This window comes from Paroedura picta, chromosome 13 (genome assembly GCF_049243985.1).
Source record: "Paroedura picta isolate Pp20150507F chromosome 13, Ppicta_v3.0, whole genome shotgun sequence".
NCBI classification, from domain to species: Eukaryota; Metazoa; Chordata; class Lepidosauria; order Squamata; family Gekkonidae; genus Paroedura; species Paroedura picta.
In genome coordinates, this window is record NC_135381.1 from 8064764 (window position 1) to 8088733 (window position 23970).

Genomic DNA, 23970 nt, shown 5'->3' on the forward strand with positions numbered 1-23970 from the left:
CCTTGCTGGGAATTCTTAAGGAGATTTTCCCCTGGTTGGCGAATGAGTCAGACACAATGGCAGGCAGTTTTGGGAATGGATTTTCGTACAGCTGCATTCAGGTGGCATGAATAGACGCTGCTTTCTTGTTCTAGATGAGAATTAACCTGTATGTTTCTTGAGTTCACACAGCCCCTCCTCCCATGCACCCACTGTTCAGCATTTGTATGTGTGTGCTTGCTGAGAATTAATTTCTTGCATCTTATGGAATAGGCTGTAACCCACTAAATGTAACATTACAGTAAACCTAACACTTTAAGGTGCCAAAATATTTTGTCAGAGTTGAGTTTGAAGACTTTACGGTTTAGGAAATCTGTGGTCTTTTCACCGCTTGCTGTGACATCTGAATTTAGGCATTGTAACAAATTGGGGGATTGCCGGGATGCTGAAGTCTTGAACGTAACAATTTTGGCTGTATGCATGGGGGCGGAGGAGAAGCAAGCCACCTGAGAAATCAACCTGTGATCAGCAAGAACAAGCTGGGTTTTCTTTTGATGTGTGACTTTAACTCTTTTCATTCCACTTTTGTGCGGCTCAACCTGTTTCAAGATCCGTTGCAAAATAGCCTCTCTGGTCCTCCTGGAGAAGAAATATGCACGAACGGGGGGGGGGGGGGAGAGACACCCCCCTGTGAATGCAACATTCCTTCACATGCTGATTTTGTACATATTTGGCGTATTTTTTTTAATCTCATGTGTTCTTCTAAAGGACATCTCCCGACACTCATGAGAGCCGTCTTGGTGTGTAGCGGTTAAGCCGTCTTGGTGTGTAGCGTCTTGGTGTGTGGCGGTCTCTAATCTGGAAAACTGGGTTGGATTCCCCACTTCTTGGATGACCTTGGGCCAGGACCAGTTCTCTCAGCGCTCTCTCAGACCCCCCCCCCCTCACAGGGTGTCCGTTGTCGGGAAAGGAAAGGGGTTTGTTAGCCACTTTGGGACTCTTCCAGGCCATGGAAAGTGGTCCATTCAAAAACAAAACAACACAACTTCCTCTTCTTAATGTAGAACTATACTTAGGAAGGACGCTTCATTCCTGAATCCCAAGGGATGCTCTTCTCTCATTCTGCATTCTTTGCAACTCTATTTGGTGGGTGGGGTGACGAAATGCCTCTAATTGCCAGCCTGTGCTGTGTTCTCTCCACCTCTTTCGGGGGCTCCCCTCTCCCGTGAAAAAAGGAGGCTTGTCAATGTACATATGTTAGGAAAGGAGCCATGCATTCAACTCAATGGCTTGGAGCTACATTTCGCCTTCCTCTCTCTCGGTCTCCCCTCCCTCCCCTCCCTCAACCCGTTTTGTTTTCAAAGTTGAGCCCTCGCCAACTTCATTGCTCAGCCAATGGATTCTGGCCACTGGCAGCGCACCATTGTACGGTCGAAATTAAAATTCGAGAACAGTCTGCTCGGCGCAGAGCCGTTTGACGGCGTTTGACTGCGGAGTGCTTCTGGTTATTGCAATTATAACCAAATTGTTCCAGTATTGTTTGGGTGTTTTTATAGCGGCTAATCTGTGTTTGTCGGAACACAATCGGGAGCGATTTGGGAATAGAGGATTTCTTTGTGAATCCAACCTGTCGACATAGCTTCCGTTCTTGGAGACCTCCGCCTGATATGTTCAGGTTGCGTTGACAAGATGCTTGGTTGTGTGCATTTGTGTGTGTGTATGTGTGGTGTCGAGCGAAAGTCAGGTCTCGTTGTTTATTTCTGCTTTATACTGATAAAAGCACTGAGAGGAAAAACAAGAACAACCGTCCTTTTTCTTCAAAGACCGTGGGCCCTTTCTGTTCTTATGCCAGCAAAAGGAGGGAGCTGTCAAAAGTCCATGCAGTTCCTTATAAAGAACACAAGCTTGCTTCTCTTGAAACAGGAAGCTATATAAGGGTCCACTGGCCTGAGGATGCTACCTTCTGCCTTCTGGTGCTGAGATCATTCCTCGAGGCTGCAGAGGTCTCCGAGATGTAAGCTTTTGCCTGTTTGTTTCCTGCTAGCCTGTGACCGAAAAACAAGCTGAATTTTTCATCACCCATCGAGGCAAGAATTCCTCCTTACAGATGTGTGTGCTTCCCAACATATGTTAGCGGGAAGCCTAACCCTCCAGACTGGCTGGTGGCAAGGAAGCAGCATGGGTGAGACATGGACCTTGAATCAGGAGCGGGTTAAGGATTTGTGGGGCCTGTTGCACCAGAGCCAGTTTAAGGATCCTATAAGGATTCCGCATTGCAAGTAGGCAGCTGAAATGGCCCTGTTTCTCACACAAGTTACTGGAGTTCTGATCTGTAATTACTAGAAACCTCCCAGGAAGTGAGGGAGGCTAGGGTTGCCATGTCCCTCCTCTCAACCAGCGGGGAGGGGAGGACTAACCTGGAGAAAGAGAAAGAACCAGCCCTTGTTTTGCTGGCATCTCACAGGACGTGACGTTTATCAGGCGATGCACTGGTATTTTGACAATATGACTATGATCAAACTGGCATCTACCATAGAGTTTTTGCTTCAATTCCAGAGTGTTGTGTGGACATCACTGGTGTGATGATGTCACTTCCTGTGGAACGCCAGCCACAAGGCTTGGGCTGGCTGATGGGCTGGCTGTTTCTCCAGGTAATCATCCCCACTAGCCAGCTGATGAGGGGAGGGGTCCGGGCCTGGCAATGGGGGACCCTTGCCTCCAGCTGGGATCTAGGAACTTTAAGGGAGGTCCTGACTTTGATGGCCAAGGCTAGCACAACACCATCACATTTCAGAAACTAAGCAGGGTTGGCTCTGGTTAGGACTTGGATGGGAGACCACCCAGGGTTAGTACCCAGGGGCTGGTTATGGCAAATCACCTGTGTTCATCTCTTGCCTTGAAGAACTTATGGGGCCACCATAAGGCTGCTGTGACTTGACAGCAATTTCCACCTCCCCCCGGTTTGCCGCATGTCTGCTGCAAATTGGAGCTAATGTTATATGTCCCCAAAAGTCAAGGGCTCTTGGGGAAATATAACGTTAGCTCCAATTTTTGGTATCCTTTTATGGTCATGAATGTTAAGGAATTATTATTGTACACTGCCCTGAGCTGCTAGGGACGGTGGTATATAAATCAAATCAATCAATGAATATTTATTAACTCAGTTTCTATGCCACTCCCTTACAGGACAGCCATTAGAAAGAATGATCATAGAATTCATATACAGAATACACTTGATACAGAATACATCCATCCATCCATCCATCCATCCATCCATCCATCCATCCATCTCCATGATATTCATCGATATGTCGTAACTCATGAACAAGCTTAATCTCCCAGAATAGGGATAATTTCAGAGAATAGCCATGTTAGTTTGCAGAAGGACTTGACCCAAGACTGGGAGTCCCTTAGGCCCATTATGCACGGCCGCCGAAACGGCGATTTCGGGTCACATGGAAAACGCGGACGGGGAAGACACCGGTTATGCACGGGGCGGGGCGCGATGGCGGCAAAACCCAGAGTAACCGATTATGCACACGGCGATCCCAGCGCCACTTCTGGTTGCGCCCCGGTCACCCGGAAGCTGCGCTTTCTTCCGTGTTTCGCGAACGCGGCTTTTTCGGCGGCATGCACCGAAGCTGCAGCCGGTTGCAGCCGGCACCGTGCGTTATCGGTGATTTTAGTCGCCGCCATTCCACCCCGAATGTGCGCTAAAACCCCTGTGCATAATGGGTCTTAGATTTTCAGGGTATGATTGAGGGACAGAGCTATATTGTATGAGAACATAGACAAGAATATTTCTTCTAGGACATAATCTTCTGTCTGCATATTTTACAAACACTGTTATTAAAAACAATTTATCTCTCCACTGGTTCTTCGGGCGACGTCTTTTTAAAAAGTTGATTAAAATGTTATTTAATCAGCTGATCGAATGGCGAAATCTATCCCAAACGCGGGATCCCCGCTTGCTGTTATTCCCACTGTAAACCACATTAGCTTTAATTCATAAAGCTGTGATCCAAATTAACCTCTCTGGCACCCAACGCTGCCCAGCGATGAGCTCACATCAAGCTGCTTTGAACAGCAGGGCTCTTCAGGAAAGCATGAAGCAAGACTATCAAGGAGAAGAGGGGTAAAAAAATTAAACATTTATATTCTAATCTTGCCAATGATGAATTAATCCTATTGACTGACTAAATTTCCCGACAAAACTTTATTGAATGTGACAGTCTTTGGAGAATGTTATTTGAATGAGAAATTGATTTTCCACTGCTCGTTGTTTTGGACCATTATCATTCATATCTCTCTATCTCTCTCAGCAGAGATGTAGAAATATGTACACATACACACAAACGTTTGAATTGGTACGGCTTGCCCCCTGAAATGCTGTTTAATAAGTCCACAGGTTCGGTTGACACAGACGCAGCTCTTCAAAAACAGCAGCTCTTTTATTGAATCCAAACACCAACACTTTTATTGATTTTGTTTTATTATATTTCTATACCGCCCTCCCCTGTGGCTCAGGGCGGTTTACGATGAACATTTTTCATAGTACAGTACAAGGAACATTGTCACTTGGAATATATAACATTTCAGAACGGTGGAATTTGTAACAATAAAATATTTAACACAACACTTTTCAGCTCCGCAACTCAGCGGTTGTATGTTGTTTGCCACTCTGTGGTTTCAATTTTTTCCACCTGCAAGATGTAGTTGGTGGTGGGAGGGGCCTCTGGGCTGATTGGTGGAGTTGCTTCACTGGCCTAGACCAAAAACTTGGTGGAAGAGCTCCATTTTACAGGCCCCGTAGAATTATTTTAACTGGAAACAGCAAACAGGGAACAGAGAAACAAAATGGACTGATATACAGTTTGGCTAGCCCGCCAAAGAACCTGATTGGTCCTTAACAAGAGCAGTTCATTGGTCCACAAATGCAGTTCAATATAGTCTCTGATTGGCTGCGATACAATCCTTCATTTGCATAGCGGTGGCATTAGCACTGCGGAGTTCACATACATAACACTGTTTTTGTTCAAAACGGAACTGGATGATATATGCAATTAGTAGTTGGGCTCTCTTTTTATGGAGCAGTAAACCTGTTATGAAGATCCCTGAACAAAAAAGTCAAGCAGGCATATTCTGTTCTGCACAGGAAAATCCAGCTGCCAAAGCACATTGAAAGTGCATTATCTTATGTGTGCAGAATGGGCCCTTGCTTCTGTGATTTGGTTCATTCCCTGAGTGTGTTCATTTTTCCCACCATATAAGCTCTGGAAATGACTTGAACCGTGCCATATTCAGATGGAGCTTTCCATGAAAAAGGGGGCCGGGCAGGCCAAAAGGCAATGGCGTATTTCCCTCTGCATCATCATTCCTGCCTGAAAAGGGGAATATTTTGCAGAGCTTTGCCTGGGATATATTTAAAGGTCCGGGCAGCTCAACGCGGGTAATTAATCATCTGCAAGACGTGGCGCTCAATATTAGCATATAATATAATGTAATAAGCCCCTTTAAAAAATTTGCATAAAAGGTGATTGAGTGTTGCATTTCAATTTAATTGGGTCTGATGAAGCCTCATGCGTATCCAGTAGTAAAAATTTAAATTACGGGGTTCAACTGCGGTTGCGTTGTGAAATGAATTCCAAGGGAAACACGGTTGTTGGCCCACAAGGATTATTTCTGCCTACTTATTAACACACTGTTACGTTCCATAAGCAGAATGGAAGAAATACTCACTTAAAAACAAACAAAAAGGTTTGTAGGTATCTTTTCTTTGCAGTCAGTAACCTTACGAAAAGGTAACAATTGCCACCCTCTCTGCAGTATCTTCACACAAGTACTATGGCACATTAGCCCCGAACGGTTTGAAATGTATAATTCATGGGTGTTTAGTGGATTTTGCAAACTCCTCGCTTGTGTACAGCTGTTAATCTGCAAGGTTCGTTGGAAAACAAATTTGAGTCATGCTGCCACTTTAGGTGGATTTGCCAAAATTACCACTTGCGCTGGCTTTTCCTTCCGGAATTCAGAGAAGCCCAAACCTAAACCCTCGTCAAGCTCGAGTTGTCATAAATGCTGTACTCTGATTTTACAGATTTCTTGGACTTTCTAAACTAATCTCCCCATTCCTATGCACACCCAAGTTAAGAAGAAGAAGAGTTGGTTCTTCTATGGCGCTTTTCTCTACCCAAAGGAATCTCAAAGCAGCTTATATTTGCCTTCCCTTTCCTCTCCCCACAACAGACACCCTGTGAGGGAGGGGAGGATGAGAGAGCCCTGATATTACTGAAGAAGTAGAAGAGTTGGTTCTTATATGGCGCTTTTCTCTACCTGAAGGAGTCTCAGAGCGGCTTACATTCGCCTTCCCTTTCCTCTCCCCACCACAGACACCCTGTGAGGGAGGGGAGGCTGAGAGAGCCCTGATATTACTGAAGAAGTAGAAGAGTTGGTTCTTATATGGCACTTTTCTCTACCCGAAGGAGTCTCAGAGCGGCTTACATTCGCCTTCCCTTTCCTCTCCCCACAACAGACACCCTGTGAGGGAGGGGAGGCTGAGAGAGCCCTGAGATTACTGAAGAAGTAGAAGAGTTAGTTCTTGTATGCCGCTTTTCTCTACCCGAAGGAGTCTCAGAGCGGCTCCCAATTGCCACCCCTTTCCTCTCCCCACAACAGACACCCTGTGAGGGAGGTGAGGCTGAGAGAGCCCTGAGATTACTGAAGAAGAAGAAAAAGAGTTGGTTCTTCTATGCCGCTTTTCTCTACCCAAAGGAGTCTCAAAGTGGCTTGGTATTGCACACGATCTGCTGAGTTGTCTTCACAGAAGAAGACCCAATTAAATACACTGGAGCTGGGTAAGACCCTGTGTGGGGACGGCAGAGTCAGCTTGGAACCTGCAGTGGCACCAATAAATGGGTTTAATTTCCCAGCACTAATTCCCAGCCGGTTCTTATTAAATAATTTACAGCGCTGCCATCTTGTAATGACTTGGGTGACATTTTATAGCCCGCAGAGCTTTTTTTTTTATTTTAGGCTTGGCATTTTCAAAACCCACCCTTCTTGTTTATGGCACATGTGTGCATCGAAGGGCTTTTGTTTTCTTCTTATGTAATATTTATACAGAGTTTGCTGGTAATGGCTGTTGTCACCTGCAGCGTCTCTTTCTAAACGAGGACCTGTTTGTCTCACGGGCTTCTTTAACCGATGTCGGAAGTGCTGTTTGGCTTTCTGGCATTCTGGGTTTTTTTGTTTTGTTTTGTTTTATTATGGTTTTACTTTCGCTCCTAGTTGAACGACCTTCCCCCCTTTTAGTTTATTTAATTTGCAGCAGTCTCCTTCACAACAATCCATGAGCTCACACCAGGGGTAGTGAAACTGCGGCCCTCCAGATGTCCATGGACTAAAATTCCCAGGAGCCCCTGCCAGCGAATGCTGGCAGTGGCTTCTGGGAATTGTAGTCCATGGACATCTGGAGGGCCGCAGTTTCACTACCCCTGGCTCACACAGTCAATAGCAAGCTTGCGTTTTCAAAAACGTTTGGAAATAGAGCTTAATATTAATATTGTTAGTTGTGAGTTCCTGCATGGTGCAGGGGATTGGACCAGAGGACCCTGGAGGTTCCTTCCAACTCTACGATTCTATGAAGCAATACATTGCAGAATCATAGAATCATAGAGTTGGAAGGGACCTCCTGGGTCATCTAGTCCAACCCCCTGCACTATGCAGGACATTCACAACCCTATCGCTCGGCCACTGTAACCTGACACCCCCCTGAACCTTCGCAGAATCAGCCTCTCCATCAGATGGGCATCCAGCCTCTGTTTTAAAATTTCCAGAGAAGGAGAACCCATCACCTCCCGAGGAAGCCTGTTCCACTGAGAAATTTGTGAACAAATTTGGAATCCTACATGCTCCTTAGGGACCATGCAGGCACGGGGAGAGGGTGGAATGTGAACTAAATTGCTGGCAACTGATGCATTGAGGCTTGAGACTGTAGAGATAGTAATGCTTTGGGCATTGATCCCTCCTTTAGGGAGCTGAACCTTTTCCCATGGCATTCGTGGCAGGCTCACAGGCTGGAGCGATAGGCATGCTTGAGTGTATTTCTGCTTTGCCCTGACCTAGACAGCCATCAGACTGCAGAAGCTAAGGAGCCTCAGATCTGGTCCAGTTTTGGACGGGAGACCACCAAGTGTTTCCTTCTTCCCAAATGTTGACTGCCAAGAACTTGTGGATGGGCTCCTCTCTCTGTGTTACTGCCTTCTGAAGTGCACAACCACAACTGAAAGGGCCTTTTTGGTGGTGGTACCCAATTTAAGGAACTCCTTCCCTGTGGAAGTTTACCTAGCACCTAATCTGGTTGCCAGCTCCAGGTTGGGGAATACCTGGAGATTTTGGAGGTAGAGATGTCCCCCCCCCCCCGGAAACAATTTATTCCACTCTACCATTCACTCCCACGATCCTTTTTGAAATTAGAAAACAAACTCTATATCTGAGAAAGCATGTGTAAGCATAAAGATTTCACAACCTATGATTACTGGTGGCTACGCACAGAAAATGCATGCAGAGCACCAGCCTGCTGGGAAAGCAATGAACTCTGGTTGGATGCACAGTGAGTTTTAATTCAACCAGCAGATTCTCTGTGGAAATCAGTTATTGCAGACTGGGAGAACAGGACTGATTCAGGGGCTTACTTGTGAGTTCAACAGAAGGCTGGATTTCATGAGCAAACAGAGCTTTTCTTGAATCTCTACAAAGGGAGGTCCAGAAGTCTATTCCGGCATTGACTCGGTCCATTTTTATTTCCTAGCTCGGGTATGGCTGCCACTGGGGAAATGCTTCTGCCTGTTGGGGGTTCCCAGTAGATGCAGCAAGACATTTAAGAGTCTCACCACAAGGTCTGATCGAGAACCTCCGTACTAATTTCTGCACGGACACTTTGTATTTGATGAGCCCTGGCCAGAAATTATAAAGCGGATGTGCAGAATTTTTTTTTTTTTTTGTGACAACCACAGTGGTGCTGTGATGTACGTAGAGATTTGGCATATCCTTTGTTACCCTCTTGGTTTCCAAACTGTTTGTTCTAAGGGTGCCGAGGTTTTGGCCAACTCCTAAGACAACTTCCAGCAAACAGCGGCAGCTAGGAATGAACTCCATCGCAAATATCACATTCCGAGCGAGATGGGGGTCTTGTTTTGCTCATCCTTTTAAAACGTTATTTAAGGCAGTGGCCTATTTAAGGCTGGGGACCGGCAGGCCAACTGCCCGCCCGCGCCCGCCGTGCATGTGTGGCTGCGCCCGCGCATTGCACAGGTGCAGCCGAAATCGCGCATGTGCGGCACTTTCGCGCATGCACGAAAGTGCTGCACATGTGTGATTTCGGCCGCGCATGCGTGATTCGCGGGCGCGGCCCTGATTCCCTCTCCCCCCCTCCCGCAGTAAGAAGCTTCCCAGGCCACAAGCTTGCGGCCTGGGAAGTTTTTTACCGCGGGGGGGCGGGGAGAGGGAGCCGCGACCCGGCGCCAAGGCCTTCGCGGCCCGGCACCGGGCCATGGCCCGCGGGTTGGGGACCACTGATTTAAGGCATTTAGACCCAGCAGAAGTCTATTGTCTGGAAATATTTACCCGTACTAGTTGCTAGAGACAGCTGTCAAAAGGATGGTTTCATTATGTTGTGTTCTCTCTCTCTCTCTTTCTCTCCCCCCCCCCCCCACTTAATACTGAAGGTGTCTTTAGTTGAATGAGCACTGTACAAAAAAATCCAGAGAGTCTGCAACTGCATGGCCGGGGCAATTAGTTACAAGTGACAGAGAACAAGCAATTAGAAAAGCCATTACAGGTTTTTTTCCCACCACCTTTCTCATCGGAGAGCTGTAAGATATTTGATTAAAATCCGCGATAAAAGTATATCATTGGAAAGGGAACAGGGTTTGATAATGAAGTACAGCTTGCTTTATTATGTCTTGGACCCTCTGCATTTCCCTCCTCCATTTTTTTATTTTATTATTTTTTGCCCTTGCGCGGATCAAAGTGGACGGTGGCCAAAGAGCCAAGAACGTCAACTTGGAAACGGCACAATCGGCTTCAAGCTGGCAAGAACTTTGCGTCCCTTTTTATGTTTCTTCTTTTTTCGACGCCGGGATAAATCAAGGACCGTTTCTATGTCGTCTGTACTATGGTGGCTGTGAACGAAAAGACCATTTGGCACACTTTTGTAGAGGACTTTTTTTCCTGGGAACAGTGGCCAAGCAGGGTTGGAGAAGGGGGACTTGCATAAATTGTCATAGTGAACATGTGGATTGAGCAGGGTGGGGTGGAGTGGGGTGGGGGGACGTACCAAACAAATGTGTTACTTGACAGTTCTATGGTAGGATTTCGGAGTGTTTTATTATTCCCTTTAAAGCTGTTGGGTCTCCGGATCTGATGTGGCGATGGACCTGTTCTTCTTGCCGTGTTTTTCTGATCTGAAACCCTCCTGCCTTCTGACGCGGTTGTTCCAGCAGCCTGCATGATTTATACACAACATGGAGGTGAACGTTACGGCTCTGAATTTTTCTTTGGCTTGGACGGAAATCCGGAGACAACTTCCCTCCTTCCATCCACCTGACCCCACTTTCCTTGCAGCTGGGGGCTCAAATAGCAGGTGCCTCAAAAATACCCCTCCCCGTTTGTTCTGGGAGGTTGCCTACCGTTTTCACAGCTCTCCCCAATTCTAGCTTTTATTTATTTTTATATTTCTATGCCGCTCTTCCCCGAGGGCTCAGGGCGACTCGCAACATTTTAGCTCAAACATTGAAAGACTAAAAAACCCAGCTACAGTAAAACCCGGAGGGGGCTCCCCCCCCCCACTTTCAGGCCAATAGGAGGGAGTGGGGAGCAAAGTACTATAATAACTAGGCAGAGTGCTGTTATTGTCTTTGTAAGGAGGCCAGTAGTTGGTGAGGCTCTCTGGATCTCAACCATAGCCCCAGTGGAATAGCTCTGTCTTGCAAGCCCTGGAGCAGGGGTAGTCAAACTGCGGCCCTCCAGATGTCCATGGACTACAATTCCCATGAGCCCCTGCCAGCGTTTGCTGGCAGGGGCTCATGGCAATTGTAGTCCATGGACATCTGGAGGGCCGCAGTTTGACTACCCCTGCCCTGGAGTATTCTTTTAAGTCCCACAGGGCCCCGATCCTGCCCGGGAAATCATTCCACTTGGCTGGGGCCAGAGCAAAGAAGGCCCTGACTGTGGTTGAGGCCGGTTAACCTTTGGACATGGGAAGTCCCTTACTAATGCCTAAGCCCTACAAGGGAAAGATACATGAAAATGAGAAATAAGTGTGTGGGGTGAGAAAGATTCTACTCTTCCCCAGTGGGAAGGAAGTTCACCTACCATCTCACAGCAGCCATTAGCAATTCCCTGGGTACATGTACTACGTGTGCTGGCAGGCGCTCATGGGAACCGTAGTCTACGGACACCTGGAGAGCCTCAGTATGGCCGCCTCTGTTCTAGACTTTTGGTACTCCAGACTTTTGCTTTTCCATTTAAAAAAACATTTTTTAATCTAAACACACCAACACAAGCAACTGTACCAGCATGGTTAGATCACAGGCCAAACTAGGAGAACCAGCTAGGAGAAAATAACTAACTCACACCCATTCAAGGAAACCTTCCAGGGCTGCCAAGAAAGTCCATAAGTCACACACACAGTCCATAAGGATCTTTCCTCTGAAAAAAGAGCGGACGTTCTGGTTTCATATGAAAAGTAGTGTTTGAAGGGTTATTTGGGGATGCCTAGAATATTTCTACCCTGTTGGAACAGAGGTTTATGCATGTGTGTGAGAGAGAGAGAGTCAGGGAGACACAGAGCGAGATGAATGGAATCAACCGAAACATTAAGCGAACCTGAAAGCTAATGAGGTTTCTCTCCAGACTGATTCCGTCATCAGAGTACTCCTCTCTTGCCGTGAGAGCAAATTATGCAGAAGCGGTTTTCCGAGAGGATCCTGGTAGAGGAGACAGCTCGGCGGCTGGACATGTGCCTCAGCTGGGTCATACAAGATCGTTCATGCTTCTAGCTGGGAATATGTGTCAATTATGTCTTCCTCTTAAATGATAAGGAACCCCTTCTCCACTTCTTAGGGCTGCGGTGTGTCCCGGCAGTGTGACGGGGAGCCAGAGCCAGTTCGGTGTAGTGGCTAGGAGGACGGACTTCTAATCTGGCATGCTGGGTTCGATTCTGCACTCCCCCACATGCAACCAGCTGGGAGACCTTGGGCTCGCCACGGCACTGATAAAACCGTTCTGACCGAGCAGGAATATCAGGGCTCTCTCAGCCTCACCTCCCTCACAGGGTGTCTGTTGTGGAAGGCGAATGTAAGTCGCTTTGAGACTCCTTCGGGTAGAGAAAAGCGACATATAAGAACCAGCTCTTCTTCAGGAATATCAGGGCTCTCTCAGCCTCACCCACCTCACAGGGTGCCTGTTGTGGGGAGAGGAAAGGGAAGGAGATTGGAAGCCACTTTGAGCCTCTTTCGGGGAGAGAAAAGCAGCATATAAGAACCAATTCTTCTCCTTCTGCTTCTGCTTCTGCTTCTCCTTCTCCTTCTCCTTCTCCTTCTCCTTCTCCTTCTCCTTCTCCTTCTCCTTCTGTTATGTTTGTCATTGCCCGGGGGTGCTGAGATTCCTCATTAGGAAAGCACTGCAGACTAGGGATGTTCATCGGTGCAGCCACCTCAGTGATCACTGAAGCCCGAGGCAGCCAGCGCTGTGGCATGGAGAGGAGGGGCAGCGGCACGGCAGCGTCCCCATAGTGGCGTCCCCTCACCATTGCATGTGGGGCAAGTGGCAGGTCATCCCTTATTCAAGAGGGGCCTCAGCTGGCGTCCCACCAGCTGAAGTTTCCGAAAGGTGCTCTGAGCTTTGGCTCCCACTTGCAAATCCGTTTTGATTCCACGAGCAAGACGATCGGATCGCACGGCGTTGTCTCTTTTGAAGAGTTGCCCGGGAGCTTTGTTATGGAAATGATGCCCATTTTTGTAAACTTATTTATTCCCCTCGCAACGGCGTGTTATTGAGTGCCTTTCTCTTCTTTTGACAGTTTTCATCAAGCTGGAAATTCCCCGGGCTTCCTATCAAGGAGGAGTCTTTGGCTTTAGAAAGGAGCTACAAGCGGAGGCCGAGCCCAAACGGTATCGAATTCTTTCACCTGATTACGAATTCCGTTCATTGCTTTGATATTACTTAAAGCGTTTTAATTTGCCGACTCCCTCGCCGCTGTCCGTGTTACGATTAATTCCGAATTAATCCGATTCCCGTTTTGCTGCGAGCAAGCCCTCTGGGGGGGATGGTGTTCACTGCTGGGGCCGATGCCACATTGTGGATGGCAGGCGGGGGGACAAAGGTGGGGGAATGAGGGAATCAGAGAGCAGAAATTGCTTCGAGACTTGCGTGAACTTCGGTTTTTTTACAGCCAGGCCAGGAAATTGCTCCTAGGAGCCAGGATGTAACTGAAATGGAGAAGCAAACCAAAGAATCTTTGGGGACCAGAACCTTTCTGCCCGTTATTCTATCCCATTTGTGACGATAGAGTTGATGGCTCCCTTCTGCTGACGGTGGCAGCGGCTGACCCACATAGCTAGGAGCCCAGAAGGAACTCTATAGCAGGGGTAGTCAACCTGTGGTCCTCCAGATGTTCATGGACTACAATTCCCATGAGCCCCTGCCAGAAAACACTAGCTAGGGCCAACTCTGCTTAGCTTCCAAGTTCTGGCAAGATCGGGCTAGTTTTGGTCGTCCAGATTAGGGTTCCTTGGATACGTTAAGTCGCGCAATTAGGAGCCAGGCAGGAAGGACAGGGAGAGGCAGGTACGGAGAAGACCACTTTGTGATGGGAGAGGAAGCTTGGTGGCTGAAGGGGAAAATTCTCAGTGGGTAAAACTTGGTCCCCAACCTTTTTATCACCGGGGACCACTCAACGCCTTTTACTGAGACCCGGTGTGTGTGGGGGGGTAGTTTACTCCTCTACTCTCAACCACTGCCCTAACACTCTCTGATCGCTATGGTAATGTTTAAACATCCCTTCAAAATAAGATACAGACACGCCACAACAATGAAGTGTGTTGTAAAGGGCTGGGGGGGGGGAATGAAGTAAAGGGCCGGGGGGGGGAGAAGGCGTCCTTCGGGGCCCACCTCCAATTAGTCGAAGGACCACATGTGGTCCGCGGCCCACAGGTTGGGGATCGCTAGGTAAAAGCACAACACCTTTTTGCAGTCTGTTTAAAGCTGAAGCATCTCCGGCCATCCCCTGTTCGTCAAAATGCCTACCGAGGTGAACAGACTCATAAGCTACAGGTGTGCAGGAATCTAAAACCAGCAGACATGTTTGAATGTACGAGCCGTATCAAATTTGTCCCTGCTTAAATAAACATCTCCAGGATGACGGACTCCAGTGCGTTGCAGCGAAGCTACCTGTCTTCCTCTCCAACACCTGCTCGATACGGCTTTCCAGCAGGTGCCGGCGTTTTTATAACCTGGAATAGAGCCGGCAGACCCTCACGTCACCTGCTGGTGTCCTAGGGAAGCCATCAGAGTGATCCTTCCTAAGTTCAGCTCCGCGCTCTTAAATCTGAGTAACCACACAGGGCTCAGAGTGGGCCCTTCCAGGCCCCATAGCCGAGAAGAGCCTGTTCCGAGCCTTACCAGGAGAGGCTTGTATCCCACCCCCCCAGGAGTCGAGAAGCTTAATTGGCAGGGTTCGCGACACCACCGCGGTCTCTGAGTCAGGCGGCTACACTCTGAAGCAGGATGTAACAAAGGCTGTTCTGTTTGGTGATGTTACCGAGACGTTTCCGTGCCAGAATCCATCACGTTGAATGGACGGGCCCCTGTGAGACTGTCATTAAAATGTATCTGTTTTTCCTGCCTTTGAATTCCCGTGCATGAAGAGACTGATTATTCCCGACATCTAGCGAGATCCAGGACATTCGCATCTTGCAGATATTGTTTATCAGGATTTGCAGACAGTTTGCTTGCCTTAAAAAAAAAAAGTGTGTGTGTCTAAAATCTGCCATGCCATTCAAGAGCGAGAACTTCTCTTCGGTGCTGTTTTTTTTGCCCAAGCCTTCCTAGGTTTTTTGCCCAAGCCTTTTACCATCAAGAAACCCCTGAAACATTCCTCAGGCTTCGGGGAACACCAGAAGTGGTGGGATCATGCAGGAAACACAGCTCTTGCCCACCTGGGGCCCCTCCAGTCAGATTTCCAGTGTGGAAGCTTTCAGGAGTCAAAAATTCCTTTGTCAGATGTCCTTGAAGGCTTGGAAATTTGGTTGGCCTTGACAGTGCTATTGGACTCAAATGTTGTGAGCCAGCTTGGTGTAGTGGTTAGGAGTGCGGACTTCTAATCTGGCAAGCCAGGTTTGATTCCCTGTTCCTCCCCCACATGCAGCCGGCTGGTTGACCTTGGGCTCGCCACAGCACTGATAAAGCTGTTCTGACCGAGCAGTGATATCAGGGCTCTCTCAGCCTCAACACCCGCACAGTGTGTCTGTTGTGGGGAGAGGAAAGGGAGGGCAATTAGAAGCCGCTTTCAGACTCCTTCGGGTAGAGAAAAGTGGCATGTAAGAACCAACTCTTCTTCTTCTTCTTCTTCTTCTTCTTCTTCTTCTTCTTCTTCTTCTTCTTCTTCTTCTTCTTCTTCTTCTTCTTCTTCTTCTTCTTCTTCTTCTTCTTCTTCTTCTTCTTCTTCTTCTTCTTCTTCTTCTTCTTCTTCTTCTTCTTCTTCTTCTTCTTCTTCTTCTTCTTCTTCTTCTTCTTCTTCTTCTTCTTCTTCTTCTTCTTCTTCTTCTTCTTCTTCTTCTTCTTCTTCTTCTTCTTCTTCTTCTTCTTCTTCTTCTTCTTCTTCTTCTTCTTCTTCTTCTTCTTCTTCTTCTTCTTCTTCTTCTTCTTCTTCTTCTTCTTCTTCTTCTTCTTCTTCTTCTTCTTCTTCTTCTTCTTCTTCTTCTTCTTCTTCTTCTTCTTCTTCTTCTTCTTCTTCTTCTTCTTTTCTACTGCAGGAAGACATGACTCCCACCTGCAAGTTCTAGCGTAACTCATTACTGTTCTGGCTTCCAGAGGCTCATGGGAGGAGGGAGAGTAGGGGGAAGGAGAATAGTCACAGGGCTGTGCGCACGGTAGCAGAGCAAGGGATGCGCTTCCCCTCCAAGCAGTCGGAAAATTGGGAGAAAGGAGCTCGTTTTGAACTCGGTGGGACACGTTTTCCTTTCCCCTCCTCTAGCAGCGGGCATTTGTTTGCAGTGGAGGAAACAAAAACCACAGGTCAAATATTAATTGTTTGGTTCAGGCGCATGCCTTCTGCTTTGATGCGCGTGTTTGCATCGCTCCTCCAAAGCGACGCTGCCCTCACAAATCCAGCCTAGAGAGAACATTGCCCCAACAGCACATTTCCCCCCAGCGCCTGCCAAAACGCGGCGACACGGTTGCATCGTGTGTGTTTTTGTTTGCTTGCCTGCCGAAATTCGGAACGAGCTTCCCTCCACTCTGTGGACCTAATTTGTCCTCATGCGGGGTGGTGCTTTGGCAAGCATGAAAGGCAGGAGGCCTCCCCGTAGCCTGGAATCAAATTATGTGACTGGCCTCATCTACTTGTAGAATAACCAGCCTCTCTCCCCTACCCTTCCGCCCCCGGATCTTCTTCCCGAATTCAAATAAATGTACGGGATCGAGGAGAATGAAATGGCTTTGTGTTCTTCAGTGTCTGCGTGGTGCTATTTATAGTATCAATTAATTCCTCATCTTTGAAATATGTTGCTTGACACATCTGCTACGGAGCCCACACAGATACTAGGGGTGTGTGCTCTCTCTCTCCCTCCCTCCTCCTCTCTCTCTCTCTCTCTCTCTCTCTCTTGTCTGTCTTCCGTTGTTTCGTTCAGTGCTTTATTGGACTCTGTTTATTTATTTTACTTCTTCGATTTTTAGCCCGCCACTCTCCAGAGACTCGTGGCCGGGTACAGTAAATAAAATCCCCGTAACACCTCATAAAAACCCCACCCCAAGGACAGAACAGAGACAAACATGAGTTAGGATAAGATGAAACGAGATCCGTTCGCTTTTTGCCTTCTCAAGTCTTGGGACTTGGTCCTGCTGTCTGAAAAAGTTAAGAACCAAGAATTCAAACTGTGTCGATCTTCATCGGTCCTTCGAAAACAGGGACCACCATACTGGTCATTTCTTGAGTTCTGGCAATGCCAGTGGTTCAGAATACCATGGGCTGGATCCAGCTGGCTTCCCTGCTCGATCTTGCCGAATTCTCGTCTGTACATTTGTTGTTAGGTGCGAAGTCGTGTCCGACCCATCGCGACCCCATGGACAATGATCCTCCAGGCCTTCCTGGCCTCTACCATTCCCCGGAGTCCATTTAAGTTTGCACCGACTGCTTCAGTGACTCCATCCCAAGAACGCTGGCAGGGGCTCATGGGAATTGTAGTCCATGGACATCTGGAGGACCACAGGTTGACTATCCCTGCACTAGGGAACCCGTGGCATCCGAGAACAGCTTGGTGTTCTGGTTAGGAGCATATCACCTGACAAATGTTTAACAAATTAAAATATATATATATTTGACGGCCGATTTGCTCGCAGCCTGGCTAGTTTCTCGCTTTGGGGGGGGGGAGAGGGAGCCACGGCCCGGCGCCGTGGACTTCGCAGCCCGGCACTGGGCCGCAGCCCGGGGGTTGGGGACTACTGCTGTAGAGCAACCAGAAAGGCTTTGCAGCATCTGCGGCTTGATGATCTCCTTCCTATTGCTGCACTCTGCGACCCTGGAGGAAGGAAATCAGCCACTGAAGCGCTGTCCCCCATTTTCTAGCGTTGGCGAGGCAGCAGGCTAGAAGTTTATGGTTGACTCTGTGGAACGCTGCTGAGAGATCTTGTAGTAGCAGGAGTGCCGACCCACCTTGGTCCAGCTGCCGACAGAAGTCATCCATCAGGGTGACTAGAGCTGTCTCTCCCCCATGGCCAGGCTGGAAACCTGACTGAGATGTCTCTAGGACTGAATCTTCTTCCAAGAATGCTGTTAATTGATTTGCGACAGGCCTTTGCAGCATTTCCCTCAGAAACGCTAAGTGTAAGGCGAGGCGATAGTTGTTGGGCTCTCGCAGGTCTAAAGACGCTTTTTCCAGCAGCGGTCATACCACGGCCACTTTTAGTTCCGCCAGGAATTATTCCGTTGTGAGAGAAAGGTTGATTATCTCACGGAGAGGGGCCCTTGTTCTTATGTCGGATATTTTTAGAAGCCACGATGGGCAGGGGTCTAGTGGGCCTGTGGTTGGCCTCGCTGCTGTTAGAATCCTGCTCACTTCAGTCAGCTTGAGTCGTCTGAAGTTACTCGGTGTTTCCTCTAGAGACGGCCAAGGGGCCTCTAGTTCACTTTCTGTATCCGAGGTTGGAGGGAGGTCACAGCGGAGTGTCGAGATTTTGCCTGCAAAACGACTCGCAAACACCTCGCAGCTGATATCCGATTGACTACTGTTTTGTTGCCCTTCTGCCAAGGCTGTGAGAGATCGAACTATCCTAAACAATTGTGCCGGGCGTGAGTTTACAGACACGTAGTTGAGTAAAATCTGAAGCTGTCTGTGCTTGTCGCTGCTGACACTTCCTGGGGCAGTCAATTCCACATGTTAATTACTCCTTGGGCAAAGAAATACTTCCTTTGGATGGTTCTAAGCCTGCTGCTCATTAATTTAATTGACTGACCTCAAGTTCCGGTATTGTGAGAAAGGGAGAAATGACTTTTTCTTCTACCGTCTCTGTCCCGTGCATAATTTCGTAAAGCTCCATCACAAGGATTCCCATCCAGGGGTCGGTGGATCCCTGTGAAGACTCAAGGGGGTGGCAGGTTACAGTGGATGAGTGATAGGGTTGGGAGTGTCCTGCATAGTGCAGGGAGTTGGACTGGATGACCCATGAGGTCTCTTCCAACTCTATGATTCTATGTTTCTATGACCCCTGGGGGTCCACGGGTTCTCTGGAGGTGGTCCACGGCCTTTCCCTTCCTGCCTTGATGGACTTGGCCACAAGCTGGGGAATGGGCTACTTACATTACTCCTCCTCCCCCCTCTGAAATGTTAGTGCGTTCTCTCGTGGTTTCTGTGCCTGGGAGGAAGCGGAGCCTAAATGCCTACTCCCACCTTAAACCAACTCCTGTCTCTTCCCACTCCCCTGGGCTCCTTGAGTGTGCTTTTTTATATAGGTGGTGATGTTACTTCCTGGAGGCGTGGCAGGGAGGTGTGGACAGCTGACACCACTTCTGGTGTTTCTCAAAGCCTGAAAAATAATTTCAAGGGATCCTCCCTGGTCAAAAGGCTGCCCTATCATGTCATGGGTGTAATGTCACACTCATTAAGACCCCCCCACACACACTTTTACCCCTTAACATACAACTTAGAGTAGAGGCTGTGTATAACTCAGAGGCTTCCATATGGAACGGAATTTAGTGTGCTAATTAAATTACAATTTGGTTTCTCCTAAGAATAATGTTGTTAGATTATTTTGACGGAAAGACTTCTTTTCCTTCCTTCCTTCCTTCCTTCCTTTTTTTTTTAATGGAAATGGCTCTGCCAAATCTATTTATTTTCCAAATAATTTATTTGCACGCAAGAGTGAGAATGACTAACCATACAACAAAGGGAAAGAAGCATGCAGTCTTCAAGAGAACAATGGACCATTCAGCGCTTAATAAGAACTACAATAACGAACAAATGGCACTAAAACAGCTTAATTCCGTCTCTTTTCAAATTTTTTTTTGAAAGAATTACAAAATTAGGGAACAAAAACGTTCCCAGCAGATGCAAACCGCGTTCCTCCTGGAGTTCGGCACATGAAACAGTGTCTTGAAGTCTGATTCCAAAATAAAAATAATTACATTTGGATTAGGCCAGAGCCGCACTACCCTGACGGGAGAGTTGATCGAGCCACTTTAAAGCAAAGGCTATTGGCCCGTTGACAGGCTCTCCGCTGGTGGGGAGAGAGGATTAGCTTGATTTATTCGTCGTCCGCAGGTCTGTGATGGCTTGGAAATGGAGCCCAGGGAACATATATTGGAAAGGCTCTAAATGGTGAGATGCTGTAAACACCAGTGACATGAAAAATAAGGCTGGAGGCCCTAAAATTGTTACAAAGTGCGGGTGGGCGGGGGAATGAAGTTGACTGCAGCGAAATGTCATTTTAATGCGGCTTTGCAAAAGCCCTAAATGCTGGGACTTGCGGGAGATGCAGCAGCTTTGGAAAGATTGCCTTTGACAAATGCAGGCGTTAAATTTGGCCGGCACTTTCTCCGGGACTTATCCGAGTGCCAGTGATGGTGGCGTAAGGGCAGGCATGGAACGAAATCTCCAAAAACAGCAGGGCCTTTTCTTGCTTTCTTTAGAAAAAGCGACGTGGGTAATTGTGAGCCTTAATCTGTCCCCGAGGTTTGCAGACTCACCTGGCCTCGTTCCAGGTCTTGGCCTCCATCAATGCAGTAATTTCTAAAGTATTTGCAAGGAGCAGAAATGCAACTCCCATCCTGGTGAATGGTCTCTGTTGGCCACTGTTAGACAGATATAGGATGCTGCATTCTGTGGGGGTTTTGTGGAGTCAAGTCAGTTGCAACTTATGGCCCTATGAAGTGACGACATCCATCCATAATAATGGAAGAGGCCGCCATCTTGGAAAACGGTTGAAAAAGACTGCCAAAGAACAGAAGTGAAATTGGCAAATTCTTGTCAATTTCACAGCCCCTCCCACTCCTGTCATGTGTGGGGCGGCGGGGGGGGGGGAGATTCCTTCCCAGTTTCCCCAGCTCTCTTCTGCCCAGATGTTTAGCAGCACAGATCTGTCTAACAGAGAGCTGTGTAGAAATAATGTGCCTGGTTTTACCCGTCCTTAATTGCACTCGTTTGTTTAGCCGGTATACCTTTCCCCCCATGAATTCACAGATTGTTATTTCATTGCAGTTTAGTGTGCTTTATTAGGGAAATCATTAATTTAAAAAAACACAATGGGATTCTCCGTTCTCTCAGCCTCGGTGAATATTAAACTCCGTTCGACTGAATCGGCAAAAACTCCTGCGAGGCTGCCTAATTTCTCAAACCAGCAGTTATAATCTTGTATTGAAATGTTATCCTTTCTTGGTGGTTTTTTTTCTCTCTCTGCTGAGGCATAACTCCCTCTGACCTGCTCGGGCTGTGGAAGCTTTAAATAGCTCCAGAGTTCCTTCATTTAGGGTGGTAGGCGGGTTTATTTTTCATAGCTCTTCCTCCACTCTCAATTCCTTCCTTGGCTGAGTTTTTCATTCCGCAGATTGCTTTATTTCCCCCCGTGTAAACCAAAACAGAACCCTTAACCGACCGTTTTGTGTTTCTTTTGAGACGGACGCACCACGCCTGCCCGCCTTGGCCTATATTGAACCCCTCCCCCCTTTTGTACATTGCTGTTTGATAGTGCAGGATCGTTGTCCGCAGGCTAAATGAGAAGTCGGTCAATTGTTTTCCACCCATTTGTCTCTCTGCTTTATAAAACTAGCATGGTCCTTTGGGGCGTGTTTTCCTCTTCATTTTTTTTCATTATTGCAATAACTGCAAGCCGTGGAACAGCAAGCCACTGGGTAGAATGAACTTTCGGCATCTTTCCCCCTTACCCCGCAGTAGGTTTTTGGTGCCTTCTCCCTGTATCTTAACACACAACCTTTGGGCTTGTTGGACTTTGACAGACGTTAGGACCCCTGAGTGGGGCAGAAGACCAGGGGAATAAAACCTGTGTACTGTTCGTGCATGACCAGAATAGTATCTGTGATGTTCTTTATTTAAAACACACACACATGCATAAGAGATTGGCTGCACCGTTAAGAGCCACTGAAATGACCGGCTGAAAGAGGATGGATTGTCATTAGCAGCACCGGATGCTGGAGAGGGTGGCAAACTGGGGAGATCTGTTAGTGGAGTGTTTGCGCAGTTATCGTCTGCCTTCCAGGGGATCTGAACTGTGTGATGCGCGGGAGGAATTCAGAGTGTAAAATCAAGGGAGCCCTCCAACAGCGATGCTAATTCTGTGAAATGAGGCAGATCGTAAGCGGGTGGACAGAAGGGACTGTGTGGGTGCTCGGCTCTTGTGGCCATTTCATGCATTCTGCAGGGGTCAGATGAGATGACCCTGGAGGTTCCTTCCAACTCTGTGATTCTATGGTTCTATGAAAGAAGGGGTATGGTGGAGCAGTGAAGGAGCTGTGATACATGCGGTCCTCTGCCTAAACCTCACCTCTGCCTCAAACTCATTAGTTACCCTCAGACAAACCCGTCTCTCAGCCTAGCCTCCTCCACATCTGGGTAAAATAACACAGGCCCGCCTTGGGAGTGCACATGTGAAAAAGCCCTTTCGATAGCAGTAATTGCAGTATGCCCTAATGAAGAGCCTTTTAATATAACTTTTAATAACTTAAGCTGAGTTTGCAATTGGTAGCTGATTCATGCATTATTGTATACGTGTCGTTTATTTGTGGAAATACCACAGCGCCTAAAGTCTCATCTGTCACTGGAAGGCAAAAATCACGAAACGCCGGCTCACTTCCTTTGGCCATATCCTGCGATCCAACTCAATGGAGAGAGAGAGAGAGAGAGCGAATATGCTAGGACTGGTCAGTGGTAGAAGGAAAGCAGGCTGACAGAGAACACGGTGGTTGGATACAGTCAGAATAGACACTGGGCAGAGCATTATTCGACTAAAAGAAGCGGTGTGAGATCGAAAGACGTAGAACGCGAATGAATGGCTCAACATCCCTCATCAATTTATTTGTAATTGAATGTTTGTAAATCCTGATTTTACCCGCCTTGAGTCCACTAGGGTAGGGCGGGATGCAAAAATATAATAATAATAATAATAATAATAATAATAAGTCAAATAATGCTCTGCTCAGTATCTATTCTGATTGTATCTAACCACAACATTTATTATTATTATTATTATTATTATTATTATTATTATTATTATTATTATGCTTCTCTTAGACCATTTATGCACTGGAGGTTTCATGCTGGGATGCAGGCTGGAGTTTTAGTCGTGGCAGGTTGCCCCACCTCTCCCTACACCCACATGGGGGAGCATTTGGCCTGGTGCACCTCATCCGCCCCCGATTTGTGCTCCTGCGTGGCAGCTGGAGCAGTGAAGTTCCCAGTGCATAAACGGTCTTAGAGAGGAAACCTGATTGAGGTCCTCTGACAAGGATAGGTACAATGGCTGCCTTTCTGCCCCCCCCCCCACTTCTACCCGGGCTGGTAATAGTTTAAAGAGGAATTTCTCCCGGGGAAGCGGCCTAGGGGAAGGAGCGGCCTTCCCAGAATCCTTTGTGCCACCTTCGCCACCCAAACGAAGGACTGTAATTTTTAAAAATCTGATCATGATCCTAAGTCGAAGCCAGGGCTTAGCCCCCTCCGGAACCCAGCTAGAATAGAAAAGCTCTCGGAAGCTCTACCAGGCTATTTCTGCACTCGCGGTGGGGTGCCACCCCTTGCTCTTTTCAAAGGGCAGCTTCTTTTTCTCCAGCCGCACGGGCATTTTTGAAAGAAGCGTGGGGTCTGGGAATCCGTGAGGCCTGGCCAGCTGAGTAAAGTCTCTTTTGTTTTACGTCAAAAGTCTAACTAGGCGTGCCTAAAATAGTCTGGCTGACGGCTCCATGACCGGAACAAAGCCCATGCAATACCCGTTCTTAGTGCCAGTCCCATGTCTCCATAACCTTTGCAGTGAACCTGTATAACAAATAGGACTTTTTCGTCTACTAACCTCTTGCGAACTAACTTTCCTTCTCTTCCTTCTCTCTGTTGCAGCTCATTCAATTTGAGGCTGACCTGCTTTCCTCTTAAGGTTTCATGTGTGTGATAGCCCAACATCTCTAATATAGAGAATCTCTTTACTACTAGGTGTGTATTTCCTGATTCTTCTGATTCTTCTTATTTATTTATTTTTTTTTGCAATGCATGCTTT

The 23970-nt window shown here is 47.6% G+C and overlaps 1 protein-coding gene across 9 annotated transcripts in view; it reads left to right on the forward strand.

The window, feature by feature from the left end:
* ARVCF (ARVCF delta catenin family member) overlaps positions 1–23970 on the forward strand; it is a 377274-nt gene that overhangs the window by 128667 nt on the left and 224637 nt on the right. For 4 of the 9 annotated variants that reach the window (XM_077308988.1, XM_077308986.1, XM_077308992.1 and 1 more), the window contains 2 exons: positions 13061–13151; positions 23814–23906. The exons of 1 other annotated variant lie outside the window; for it this stretch is intronic. The gene's annotated coding sequence lies outside the window, so the exon portion shown is untranslated. The remainder of the gene's footprint in view (positions 1–13060; positions 13152–23813; positions 23907–23970) is intronic. 4 more of the 9 variants (XM_077308989.1, XM_077308987.1, XM_077308995.1 and 1 more) reach the window with 1 other exon arrangement.